Source organism: Dermacentor andersoni, chromosome 3, assembly GCF_023375885.2.
Source record: "Dermacentor andersoni chromosome 3, qqDerAnde1_hic_scaffold, whole genome shotgun sequence".
NCBI lineage: Eukaryota > Metazoa > Arthropoda > Arachnida > Ixodida > Ixodidae > Dermacentor > Dermacentor andersoni.
In genome coordinates this window covers 89,027,940-89,042,080 of record NC_092816.1, presented here as the reverse complement: position 1 = coordinate 89,042,080, position 14,141 = coordinate 89,027,940, and the positions used below count along the sequence as shown (strand labels likewise).

At 47.7% G+C, this 14,141-nt stretch overlaps 1 protein-coding gene across 1 annotated transcript in view; it reads right to left on the bottom strand.

The window, feature by feature from the left end:
- LOC126525072 (beta-1,4-glucuronyltransferase 1-like) overlaps positions 1 to 13,274 on the bottom strand; it is a 123,702-nt gene extending 110,428 nt beyond the window's left edge. Inside the window, exon 1 of the mRNA XM_072287249.1 lies at positions 12,817 to 13,274. The gene's annotated coding sequence lies outside the window, so the exon portion shown is untranslated. The remainder of the gene's footprint in view (positions 1 to 12,816) is intronic.
- Between the last annotated feature and the right edge of the window lie 867 nt (positions 13,275 to 14,141).

The window sequence follows — 14,141 nt, the reverse complement described above, 5'->3', positions numbered from 1 at the left end:
GCCTGGCATAGTTTCACTTGTGCGCGCAACCTTCAAAGCGTCCTCACGGCATTACAAATTTTTTTTTTTCAAAAAAATCGCTTGAATAATTACTTCCCACATTGAGGTAAAACAGTATGATTTTTTTCAGCAGAATCGCAGATGGTCGATAAAACACCGAGTACACTTGAGATGGAATGACCCATATATATGTGTGTGTTTCCGCATACTATGTATACGGAAACACCACTTTGCTTAACGAAGAACGCGAACACATGCTGAGTAACAAAATTACTCGCATCGTGCCGTTATCCAAATGATATTGGCAAACTACAGCGGGAAACATTTTAATGATAAGGCCAGATGCGTATACGTGATTATACATAGGTTTTTCAATTTTCATGCAAATATCTTGGATATACCAATGACGCGCAAATATGGCGCTCACTTAATGCGTTGTGCAAGACGATTCTGTAGCTGAACTGTGTGTAACGCTACTGTCCTTCACTGTCGCGTTTGGTTTGAGTTGCTTGTCTGCGAATTCGTCTTGCATTCGTACCAACGTGGCCAGTTTTCAATTCCCCAGTGCTACACTCCCATTTAGGAACCGTGAACGTGCAGGTGCTGTAGCGTTAATTGGGGCGCACGAAATTGCGCAGGCGGTTCCACGCCATTGTTTGCTTCTGTGAACCAGTGGCAAAGATTGCGATGAAAAGCATCGCGTCTAGGACTAACCTGTGCAGAAAGTCCTGCTACTGACGGTGATGAAGTTGCGAGACAAATAGAGCCGGCAAAGTTGTCCTATAAATGCGTGCCAAGGTTCAGAAGATAAATTCGGCTTTTCTTCCCATATCCCGTGGTCCGTAAACTTTTGACGCCGACTGTACGTAAGTGTATTTGGCGCCATTCGAGATATATATGGTCACTGAAGTTTCACCTATAGGTACCCGCGAAGGTTAGCAGGAGAATATCGTCGAGCCGAATTTATGCAGCGGCTTAAATGTCTTGTTTTGGAGAGGTAAGATCGGAAAGGCTAGAGAAAGCATAGTTAATATACGCCACGGCAATTTCACCCTGAATACTCAGGAGCTGTTAGCAAAACTTCTATATGGTGTCAAATAGTGTGGTGTGCAGTTAAGGCAAATACGACAAGGTTGCGTTTCGTTTCTTTCGAAATCCATCGGGCGGCAGACGGTAGAAAATGGGATATGGTTTCATGCAACGGTTTCTACACATTGTGGTGACAGCCCATTTCGCACTCTATAAAGCCAGGCAACAGGGCTTCCTTTTTATCTCGGACATAGACATTATAGCCAACTCACTTGTGGTCATGCGCCAAGATTCACATTGTTTTGGAATCGCTCAGAGCACATGTCCAGCACCTTGCTCGCGCCCCTCTCTACTTTCTCATCTCACTGCCAGAAGACCGACCATGCACCTCTTTTCGGCAGACGATACTGCCTTATCTTCTACACCTTGTATCAGACTACGCAGCTGCAGCGAGTTTTGTTTACCCCTTGGTGCTTGACAGTGCCAGGAATTCGAACGAATAAGGCGCCACTTTTATCACCAGCCCTCAAGCAACTTTTGCTGCTCTTGCTGTAAGAAAAATACAACAATCACACCCATCAATACATTGACGGTTCAATCACCGTGGGCGATTCTGCAGGATCAGAGAGTTTCTCTGTGAAAGTCACCACCCTGAAGTTCAAGACATCGCACCAGACGACATCGACAGCGGCGAAGCTTGCTGCTATTCGCAGAGCACTTCGCATAATTCGAGAGCAACCACCTAAAAAATGCAGTGTCTTCAGTGACTCCAAGGCAGCTCTACATTGCTTGCTTTCTGCCTGATGCCGTGAATCCTACGAACAATCAGTGCTAGAAATGCGAGAGCTCCTTCATCACCTCGTCGAGCAAGGACACGACGTCATATTTCAGTGGCTCCCTAGCTACTGTGGCGTAATGGGCAACGAACATGCTGATGAAGCTGCTCGACCTGCTCAGGAAGAGGGCGTGCAGTAACCAGTCCCGCTGTCAAGAACACACGCAGCAGCGAAAATTCGTCTGCTTGCCAACGACGTCATACAATCGTTGTGGAGCACACCTGGTTTCCAGCACACATATTCATCTACTGGTCCCATGCCTACAACTTCGTCTTTCACCTGGACTATCCCAACCCGAGACAACGGTTCTTTACCGACGGTGGCTTGGTGTCGCTTTTACAAAATAATTTGCTTTCCGCATCAAAAGGGAAGATAGTGCTGCATATGTCCACTGCGGAAACGAGGAAACTATCGAACACGGTCTTTGCCGTTTTTCCCGATACCGCGCAAACAGGCAGTCACTCGCGACCGCGCTGGCGCGTCTTGACGACCGGCCGCTTTCGGGGCAGACAGTCCTGGAACGCTGAACTACACAGTCATCACACCTCAAGACAGTCAAGGCACTCTTGAAATTTTTGCGTTCGAGTGGCCTATTATATATACTCTAGCCCTCGCGGACGTTCCCAGCCTTCTCTATTCGCTGTTTTTGTGTTTACTTTTTCTCCGCTCTTTTGGTTTTTCATTTCCCCTTACCTTTCCCCCAGTGCAGGCTGGCAAACCAGAATCTTCTCCAGTTAGCCTCCCTGACTTTCTCATTCCGTCTCTCTCTCTCTCTACTTGTGTGAGATTCAATGTTTCGAAAAGCACCTGCCATGACACATCGATTACTCGATGACGGATACGTGAAATAAACAGTTCGACGACTCCTAGGCAAGTGGCGTGGGAAATGTTTATAGACAGAGGAGCTACAGTGCCTCCGCTAAGAAAAAGAAAAAAAAAAGCTCCATGAGTGTTTGGAGCCAGGAATGCATAAAGAATAAAAAGTTCTATTTCACGCGCTTGTCATCGCGAATGGAAATAGCGAAACGCTTTTCACTAAAATATTAATAAATGGGGACAGAGAGGAAGATAGCGGGTGAGACAGAGAGACGTTCTTTAATGGACGTCGGAGACGTATGCGTAGCGGTACGCCTAACATACTCCTGCAGAAGGCAAAGAGTAATAAACGAAATGATTGTGTGTGCATCTGTATGGTGAGTGAGTGTGATGTAATGGAAAGAGTGCACGTGTGCGAGACAGCCTTCTGCATTTCGTGCGGTATACAGACGATACTATAACTTGCACGAACTTTCTGCAAGTATACGCCATACCGTGGCATATATAGCTGCTGCTGCATAAAGTCACGCAAGCCCTCCACTCAATGGCTTGGCTGCGTCCTCGTGGTATGACGAGACTTGCGCCTGTGTACGCCGAGAAGGCACATACAGCGCTTCTACTTATATATGACAGGCCGCGGCATTCGAGGCCGGCGGGGAAACGAATATTTCCGTCGCCACGCGAAGTTCCCCGACGCTTGCCTCACTCCGGCAGGGAGAGGACGTCGACACGCGAATGTAACGTGTACGCGCGGATTCTTCGCTTCTTGGGCAATCACGGCATCCGGCGCATTGATGCACGGTCTTGCGTAAAAGAAAGGCTTCTCAGACATGCAGTCGCGGGGGCAGGCCGCTTCGCAGAGCTGGCGACTGGTTGCCGACGGAGACGCTTTGCTGTTTCCCAAGTTCAGGCGACCTGCATTCATACTATACTCCGCTTCATATGTGGGGTGTGCTGTTCCAATGTTGGCCAGCCTTGAAGGCAAATCTACTTTGACTGCTAAGAAGACAGCTTCCAACCCCAGTAATGGAATGCGTTTGAAAAACGTCTCTGCGGCTTCACGCCACATTGCGGCGACAAGAAAAATAAAGAAATAAATAAAAAAGAACCTTTAAAAAAAGCGCACGTTGTTACTGCCCTTTAACGCTTTCCGCGTGCGAAGACTGTATGAAAAACACTGCGTAGCTTACATTAAGCGCAAAGAAAATGCGACTACATTTTCTTTCCTCTTTTTGTTTGCAGGCGACTTTCCCGTTTAGCTCCCAAGCATTCTGCTCAGCCGTCCTCTTGCTTCAACAACAAAGAAGCTTGCAGCGTTCCTGACTTCGATGTTGTCTTCACGAAGCTCTCTCTTTTGCCAGCTTCGCCAGAATTAGGACGATACTTATAATGACTGCTGTCCACTTAGCTGTCGATTAGGCCACCTATATAGAGTATTGGAACATTACCATACATTGGGAAATCGCTAAGGAGGGTAGAGAGACTTCTCTCACTGCTTTCATTCGCTACCAAAATGATGCGCCACATCGGTATGCATCATATGTAATTCGATGTTAAGTTTCATAATGCTATGGTGTAAAATGTGACGTAATTAGTTAATAGAAGGCATCGCTGGTATGAATCTATTTGCTCCCGAACGAACGTTTCTGCGACCAGCGGCGACACCGCAGAGGTTGCGCTCGCGACCAAAGCGTATTAGCACAAAGGCGCACAAATAATTGCATGATTTGACACAACATTACGTCTACAAGTTCTAGCTAGTTGTACTATACGAAGTAGCTATTCCGAAGGGATCGTTGCCGATCGAAAACGACTGCGCGGCGATGATACCGTTATGACCAAACTACTTGCGTGGCTTCCGTCAGTGTTGCCAGCTAATTATGAAACGGAGCATAGCACGTTTAGATTAAGAGACGTGGGGGAGAAGCTGGCTACATGTTGCTACATTTGCGTCCTCGGAAAGCAGGCTATAGAACTACAGGCTCTTCACCTAAAGCTACACCGCCTGAAAGGACTTACGATACCAAGTACAGGTATCTCGAGTACACTTAGTTGCGCTTCACGCACTTTAGGCACTTTATGCCTTGCGGCAAAAGTATCGATTACACGGAGCTGCTGATGCACGTTCTCTCGTTCAACAAACAGCCTCTTCAGCTGCACGTTGAACTTGCTAAGCCTCCTTGTTTGCTGAGGCGTGGTGTTGTAGCCCCATCTAGTATGCAGTCGGCAATATGACGACTCTTGGCTCCGAGATTTCGGTGCAAGCTTTTGTTTTGTTTCCTTTTGTTTGTTTCTTTTTTTTTTTTTACTTTTACCACGTTTTGGGTGATGAGGGCGTACGGCATAAAAGAAGTGCCAAACAAATGATAAGAAGCAGGGTAAACACTAATTATACCATATCGCCACAAAAATTTTGCCTGATCACGCATTTCGTAGGCACATATGACGCATACAAGGCTGCGGACAAGAGGCGTTATTAGTAAATTACCCTCGTACAATACTGAAAAAACTACTCCTAACGTGTGAAGAGCTTTGGTAAGCCAGAAATCCTGCAAGAACGAAAAATGGGCGGCGACGCCGCTTTGAAGTTCCTGCACCAGCTCGCCCCGAGGTCATGAATTCTGAGGGCGTCTGTTCAGGCCTAGTTAATTTTTCATCAGCAATGATTGACCGAATCGTGTTATAGAGCAAAGACTAACTCAGCAAGTTTCAGTAACATTTACGGAGCCAAAATTACTCAAATACGCAAAAAATACTTCGAAGTCCGTGATGTGAGACTGACGTGTTAGAGCTGTTGCTTCGGCGCAAAATTCAGAAATGAAATTTAAGCCTTCATTTTCTCTCGTAATAATGAACCTGATTTCATGAAATTAGCGAGAATATAGTTTCGAAGAAATACTTTAGTAGTCTAAACTGAATATCTTGCTTCTATTGTCACGCGGCAGTGACGTAGAAAAGCAGAGTAGCAAAAGCTGTGAATAACAAAACTAACTCTTTATTGGGCAAAAACCTGTGCCCACGAAAGCAAGTGACACTCAAAGCACTCCGATAGCGGCGAGCACAGTTGGCGATCGTCGAAATCTTATCAGCTGGTCAAGCGCGCCAGCTGTTATACATGACTCGTCGAAAGTTCCAGCGTGATAGCGTGCGCCTGCGTGCCTTCCAGAAAGTAGTAAACAATTTGCGTCGTGCACAAAATCAGTTTACGAAAGGTTCGGTTACGAAAGAGACAGCTGATCGAACCAATGGGAAAGACATCATAGAACTATCGATAACATTCGGGAAACTTCTGATACATGCATGCAGACGCGTCCTGCGCCAAGCGGTAGCGTTTAACATTTGTTAGGTGGTGAAACGCAGTCACCGGATAAACGTAGTGAAGTATGCGTCTCACTACTTTGTGTCCCTTTAGGTATATGTATACAAGAAAATTTCAAGGCCTTGTACATTGTACACGAACTCCCCCCGCACTTGCTGAATATGTGATTCTTAAAAACTGCTTTAATTTATCGCTTTTGTGCACGTCTTAGGCTACCATTTCTTTACGCTGGGCATCTTGGACCGGCATAAGCCCTTCACGGGGAGCCATGCTGAAAGCTCCGATGGTGACTGTCGCAGTGCTTCGACACAGACATTCCACGTACATGACCATGATTCTCGGATAATAAATTATCCGGTAAGTGAGGTTATCTTATCAATATCATCAGCCTATTTGTGTCTACGGCAGGTCGAAGCATCTCCCAGTGATCTCCAATTACTACTATCTTGCGCCGATCTTATGCCCGCAAATTCCTTGCTTTCTTCACACCATCTATTCATTCTATAGGTAATTCTATAGAGGTTCCCGAAGATCGCGGGAAAGAGAGGTTCTAGCCGCACCAGGGAGCTCTCCTAGTAAAGGAAGTCGAGTCACAGATTCTAATGAAGGGATCTTGCTTTCGCACATGTGAAAATCTATGTTGCAGAACAGCAGACTCGCCGAGAAGTGCTATATTAACCAAAGACTACCCTTGGTTATCACATAAGACCATCCATGCTTCGCTTATTCCACAACGAAAACAGCTTTCCATATAGAAAGGATTCAACTTAGAACACACCCATTTCGTGAACACAACATTTAGCACAACACTGCAATATGGATTGCACGCCATAACAGAACACAAACGAGTAGATACGTTACGATGTAACACAACATTAACACATATTAAAGCATCTGCAAGGCGCGTGCGCCTCGCAGTTTCATCACTGCGAAACGAGTCAGCCAGCGAAAACACGGCCTCGTCTAACATTTCCCATCACATGGCGCCTCGATCGTTCGTCCCGTCGCAAGACTAATTACCATCGTCCCCTGCCCCCGATTCACTCATCATTGCCACGCAACCACGTCGCCATAACAGTCGCAATACGAAACGAACGTAACGCGTCACGCAAACTAATTGCGCGGGCTGCGCACGATACGCCGGTAAAGTGGCGGTCCTCGGAAGGGCGTGTATCGTACGCGTAATGGGATCCGTTTGAGCCATCACAGTCCACCTGCGTCCACCATTGGCTGCGTAGGAAAAAAACGAGAATTCCCGCGGAATTCGTTATACAGTTGCTGCGTTACCATGCTCGTTCCTTCCGGGGAAAATGAAGGAAAAACATGAAAAGAACGGACAAAGAAACCATGTTTTGTTCCTACACTAATCGGCCGCAATCACGACCCACGGCGCTGCGCGCGGTTGTTGCAGCTGCTTATTTGGGACGCCATTCAGCCCTTGCGTGAGGTGAGTGCGCTATGGGGAGCCGTTGGGCGACTGCGGTCTTCTTTGTTCTGTCAAGCGAAGCCGCGCGAGAGAGTACTAAAGAGTACAAGTGTATAAGAGACACGCGCTGCTGAACGTAGTGGCGCATTTTTCGTGCTGCTGTTTGGGGCGCGCCGCAGACGAGTGCCTGTGCAGACTACACTTCTGATGGACCGCGTGCCCCGGACATTTCAGCCCCGTGCAATGCCTATAGAAGAAGACCTTGCACGGCCTTGCGTAACGATGTGTGGCGACACAGTATGGGCGCCGCATAATCTTCAACACCGGCGTGCCTGTACACACTTGCGGTACATGTCTTTACATCGCGAGTATGTTTTGCTGAGTATATACAGGCGGCGAATGACTCGCACGAAGAAACGCTGCTGCCGTTTATTGTGCGACAAAAGCCTGGGAAATATGGTTGCCGATGAGCCCTTTGTTCCACCTTCATCGGCGAACGAATGAACACGAACGAACGTGCGCACGCACGAACGAACGAACAAATAAACAGTTTACGAATGCATGTGAATTGTTTTACTGCAAGTACTACTAATGCCTGCCCTGCGTGTGCAATATAGTTCATTGGAAAACCTATAAAGGGAGGCCTACAGTGGCGTGTAGGCAGCGCTCGCATAACATAAATGTCCCAGAAAGCAATCAACTGCAAAGTCAGAGATGACACTGTTCCGTAGATGCTGACCATGGGTGTGTCGTGGTGTCGCTGCCCTAGATCACGCCCAGTGACGTTTGCTGTGCACTCTCATGCTATAATTACCGAATACGGGCTTCGTTAATGTGGGCTAACCACCAAACTAGAACAAAGTCTGTTTCGGTTTATGTTTGCCTTGCGCTTAGTGGCACGCAATGCGCGAATAAAATATTTCCCGAAAACTTCAAAGTACTGTATATATATATATATATATATATATCAGCTCTGCAATTAATATTTGCAACAGCAACATTCTCCCGCAATGAAGACCACCATCTTATATTCCGTTGCATCCATCTTTATTAATTAAATGGTTTCACCACTCCGTGGAACTGAACAAGAACAGAGCGGTTATAACGCCATTTCTAAAAGGGGGGGGGGGGGGGGGGTGCAGCCGTACAAAACTTCATAATTTAGAGCAATCACTTGAAAAAAAAATGATATGTACTAGAATATTTAAAACAATGATATAAGTATCTGGTAGTAAAGAAATGATAGTGTTGATTAGATAATGAAGAACTGGCCTCTTGTTTGTGATGTAAGCAGCTTCCTTTTTTGATATCGCATGATTTGACATGACATTTTGGTATGGCATATGATTGTTGTGTAATTCTAATTACACAGATGGACATATTTGTCCACTGTCGGACTTCCTCTGCCTAAGGGAGCCTTATTTATTCAGTTGAAGTGCATTGCTTTATTAAACATTTTGTTGGCAGATGTTTAGTAAAAAACTTGTGCTATTATTTTAGGTGTTTCTACATTTCAATGCTTTTATATATTTGATTCATATAATCTTGGTTAATCAGGTTTATTTTTGTTTGTTTTGTGCAAGGCACTCACACTTCCTGGCTTTTATTGCTTGGTAGGACAACGGCCAAGCACTTACATGGCCGACGTGACTGCTTCATGTCATTACAGATGAACTTCAAGCTTGGACTTCTTATGCAAACTTTAAATCCACTTTCTTTTTTTTTTTTTGCAAATCAATATTTAAGCCGCAGGTGAAAAGGCAGTTGCTGTGTTAAAGGCTGCACACTCTTGAGACTCGATTACTTGCTTTATAATACTCCGGTCTGGGGATTAATAGATTATGCGGCTTAAATTTCTACTGCAACTGATGTCACGGGTGAAATAACGCAGTGCCACCTAAGAGCCTTGAGCGATTTCACTTTCTTTTTAGATTTGCAGTGTTGCTATACTATAATAGGGCACTTGGTGGCTGCGAATCTGTGAGTTACAGTGTAAACAATGCGGCGTTATCGGTGCATCGTCGCTGTTGACATTGACGTTGCCAACGCTTTTATGTTGACTTTCACCAACCACCTTATTCTCGGCGCACCATCTATTGTCCGCATCTGCAACGTTCGACGGTCACCATTATCGATGTCACGTACGCCTCCTTTGTGCTGCCGAAGCTGTTTTCCCGAGCACGCCAACGATTAAGTCTTGCACGCCGACCCACCGTCATCGTTGTCCAGAACAATTCCTATGCGAAGCCACATACTGCAACCCTTGTGCGCTACAGCAATGCTCGTTCTGGCCTCCGAAATGCACGCACAGCAGCCACTGCGCTCAGAGCCTCCGTGAAGCGCAATGTGTAGCACTAATTGCCGGGCACTGTTGTAGCGCGGTAGCGCCGTGGTTAGCGCGCTCGACAGCCCGAATGCACGTGGCCTCACTGGTACGGGCTCCTATCTCGGTGGAGGAGGTTGTGAAGAACTTTCCTGATTCATTAGGCTGTGGCAATGGCGATGGTGGGGCTGACGAGGTGGCTTGACGATGATGCAATTCACCATTTTCTGCCCACGATGACGACACAGGTCGTTGTCAACGTAACGGAATGAACGGACGGGCGCAAAAGGTAAACCCGTAAAGGTAAACCCGAATTAGGAACTGGCTGATGTCGAGTCATCTTACCGCTGTGAGAACCAGCATCAGCGCAGATTCCGTTAGAAAAGGGGGCAAAGTGCACTGTCGAGATTATTGCGTAGGCGTGTATTCTACTGCGACGTGGATGGCAGGCAGATATTACGTATAGAAATTGAGATGTTAGGCACATCATGTCCACTTTTGGGAGTACGTGAACGGCTGAGACGAAGACAGGAATACAACGTCATATAAAACACACTCGCGAGACATTTTTCTTTCTCTTGAACTACGTATATACTGCAGCGTCGGCAATCATACTAGGGTGAAGTTCAGTGACTGACATTTGCACGTTCAATATATCTGCGAATCGTCATAGCGTGACAATATCACCAGCGTCCAGAAACTTTTTGTGCACGGATCTATATGATCGTTTCTTCGTCCTAGCTTTGTTCAAAGGGGCCAGTGAGTTGTGAGATTGAATAAGACGAGGCGTAGTGCTAAGTTCATTGACATTACAGATCTCTATACCTTGAGGAACACGTCAGAAACGCTACGTGTGATCACGGTGGTCACGAGGAAACCCTTCAACATGCTCTGTGTGACTTTCCTCGTCAGTATATACAGATGATCGCTCGCAACTGCGCGGATACGCTTTTATCTCAGGTCATTAAAAGAGCAAGTCATTCTGCAACGCCAGCCTCATTAACCATCGCAGCATACAGCCACGAAAAGACAGCTAGAGCCTTCTTTTTTTCTATTACAACAGACCTCCATGAACTTCTGCAGCCTAAATCGGTTTTCACTTGCTGTGCTGTACGGGAACCTGTGCTGCGAGAGCGTGCAGCTATCGGTGACAGTCTGTGATCATGTGTCTGTGTCTCTCTTCCTGTCCTTTTTCATGCCTTCTTACCCACCTTTCTCTCTCCTGTCTCCTAATGTAGGTTAGCAAACCGAATTTTTTTTTCGTCCTGCTTAACCTCCCTGCCTTTCTCCTTTCTGTTGTCCTTCTCACTCACATTTATTTCTCTAGTCCTCGAACATGACACGCTTCGTCAATGAACGAAACGCAATTGTCCGGAGTGACTCACCTCATTGGCGTATTATGACGCCGTGTTGCGCACGTGCTTCTGAGTGAGGAGCACTCAAACGTACGCGGATCCCCCCCCCCCCCCCTCACCCGCAAGCACGCATCCTCGCATCTCTCACCTTGGGCTATATATAGTCGTGAGCTTGATAAGTGTTGCGGTGCAGGCGAACGTGTGGCGCAAGATCTGCCGAAGGAGGCGCGCAGCAATTTTCGCGTTTCATTCGTCGTGTGCCGCAATGGCGTCAAGGCGTCCAAGTCTAACGAAGCGCAACCGTCGTAACGAACTGCACTGCACGTGGCATTGCTGTTGGCTCTCGTGCGTGGCTGCTGCCGCGACGTCACGTGATGCGAGTAATACGAGACGGCAGTGAATGTTGTGTCGCGGGACACCCGGCTGCTTCCTGCAGGGTCGTCCCGCAAGAAAACGTTTCTCACATAGTTGACGTTTTCCTTAGCCGCCAGTAGATGCTGGCTGCAGACTACATTCGTTTCCCTGATCGTTGACGAAAGTTCTCCTCCCCCCCACCCTCTTTTGTTTTATGGTGCCCTGGATCTAGGCCTTGGTGTAACGTGTATACACATTGAGGCAACCGCCGCGTGACGTCCTTGCGAAACTGCAGCGCTTTCCCCACTGCGGTAACATACAGCAGTTGGCCATATACTAATAACGTTTTTTGGCGACTGCAGGCGCCGCTAGGAAAGACCCGGTAAAGATTACCTGAAATCACTAGAAAGGATATATTCCTTTAGGGGAACACGGAAGCAGTGAAAATGCTAAATCAGCCTTTTTGTCCCAATCTCCGCCCTCGCATGGATGAAAAGTGAAGTCATTATTATTATTATTATTATTATTATTATTATTATTATTATTATTATTATTATTATTATTATTATTATTATTACAAGCAGAGGAAGCCGGACAAGGCACGAATTACCAGACGAGGGAAAATATAAAAAAAAGAAGAAAAAGAAACGCGAATTTCGGTTCAGGGATTCCGCGAGTGTTAACACCCGCGCACTTTTGACTTCGTCGGCTGCGGGGCTCCCGAACGCAGCTGGGAAGTTTCCCGTTAGTTACAACCCAGCTGACAGGTGCCAACTCGCGCGCGCGTGTGCTCGAAACACGAACGGCTGCGCAGCAACGGTGCTGCGTAAATCATTACGTTTAATTAGACTTATTTCCCTGCTTTCCTGACGCGCGCGCAGGAAAGCGACACCGCTGTCTGATGAAAGAGGTTGCAATTTCAATATGTTCTAGGAGGATCGCAAGTACCCAGGGCAGCCTTCCAGTACAGAAAAGAGTCGATTGACATCGACCTACTTTCGTCTGCTTTAACCTCACACACGCACACGAACACACACTGTAAGTGTTCCTGAAGAAAAACACGCCCCTTCCTCGACTACATTCGCCTTTTGAGACCATGCTGCAGTACGAGAGCATTCTGAACAAATACGCACCAGTTTAAGGTACCCACGAAATGGAACGGAACCACCTGAGAGGTCGCAAAAAATCGAAGCGTGTGTGGCATTCTTCACCGTAGCGCCTCCTTTTTCTTTCTCCTTCGCGTCTTTACAGGTGTAATAAGTCGATCGCTCACATGGACGCACCGCCTTCGGGGTCTTAAGAAAACTAACAGAAAAAAAGACGGCAGAAGCTGCAGATAGTTAGCTCTGGTCACTTGCCTGGCTCTCGTCCCGAAGCGAGAACTCCGAGAGCGCGCCAAGGCGGCGCGTCGTCTCCTCCTCCTCCTCCCGTACTCTGCCTGCTGGCTCCAACCAGGGAATCGATGAAGCTTAGTCGGTGCGGCTGCTTCTGCTGGGCTGCTACTGCGGCGGGCCGAGACGGGAACCGAAACGGAGGCAGAAACGTCGCCGTCTGGCTGCTCTTCGACGGTTTGTTTGTGGCTTGTCGGATGCTGAACTTAACCTCCTCGTCGCTCGACGGCGGCGTTTGTTGTTCCTCTCGCCGGACCACCGTGTGTGGTATTACGAGGGCGAGTCGCGGCTTTTCTTGCGGGGCGTGTTTCGAGCGCAACGCTCTCGACGCGCACAGGGGAAAAGCGCCGCAGAGCGGCGCCTCTTCGGTCACCGCCGCCGCCGTCGACGACGACGACTCCGCAACGCACGCTGCCGGCGCCGGCGTCGAAGCAGGCTCAGCGGTGCGCAGCTCCTTCTCGGCCGAAGGATGTCGCTGCCGGCCACGCGGTCGCCATGGCGACTCGGAGGGATATACCGCCGGCGGTCTGCCGGCGCGCGAAGGCCCTGTGGCGTACTGTGTTCAGGAAGAACACGATGAAGAACCGGCTCGCTGCGAATGAATGGAGAAAGGCGCAGTCATCGTGAAAGCGTGAGCGTGTGTAAACATGGTGTGTGTGTGTGTGTGTGTGTGTGTGTGTGTGTGCGTGCGTGCGTGTGTGTGTGTGTGTGCGTGCGTGCGTGTGTGTGTGTGTGTGTGTGTGTGTGTGTGTGTGTGTGTGTGTGTGTGTGTGTGTGTGTGTGTGTGTGTGTGTGTGTGTGTGTGTGTGTGTGTGTGTGTGAAAAATGAAGAAACGAGCAAGCAATGCAGTGAAGGTGACAGAGTGCACCAATTACCGCAGTCAAAAACTTAGAATGTACAGACCCCCGCCCATCTCGATAACCGCGACTACACTTCCGCAATCGCTCCGCATAGGAATACGTTATTCCTGGCGACAACCGACCCTGTCAATCCCAGAGCCGCCATTCGGCACGTGCAACAAAGTTCAAGAAATAATTTAGTCCTACCTTGTCGCGATTTATAACAAGAAAGGTGAGCACCTGACTAACACTGACACCAGTACAGATAGAAGAACTGCAAACGGTTAGGGCCTCCAACAGAACTAGAACCACGACAAGAACATGGTGAAATTTACCGCGCAGTCAATACAATGACTGACCAAACAACTCTTCAAACACGGCCTTGATGCAACACAACACAAAAAGCAGAATGTTCAAACGAGCTGTCAGGCATGATAAGAAAGAAATGTGGT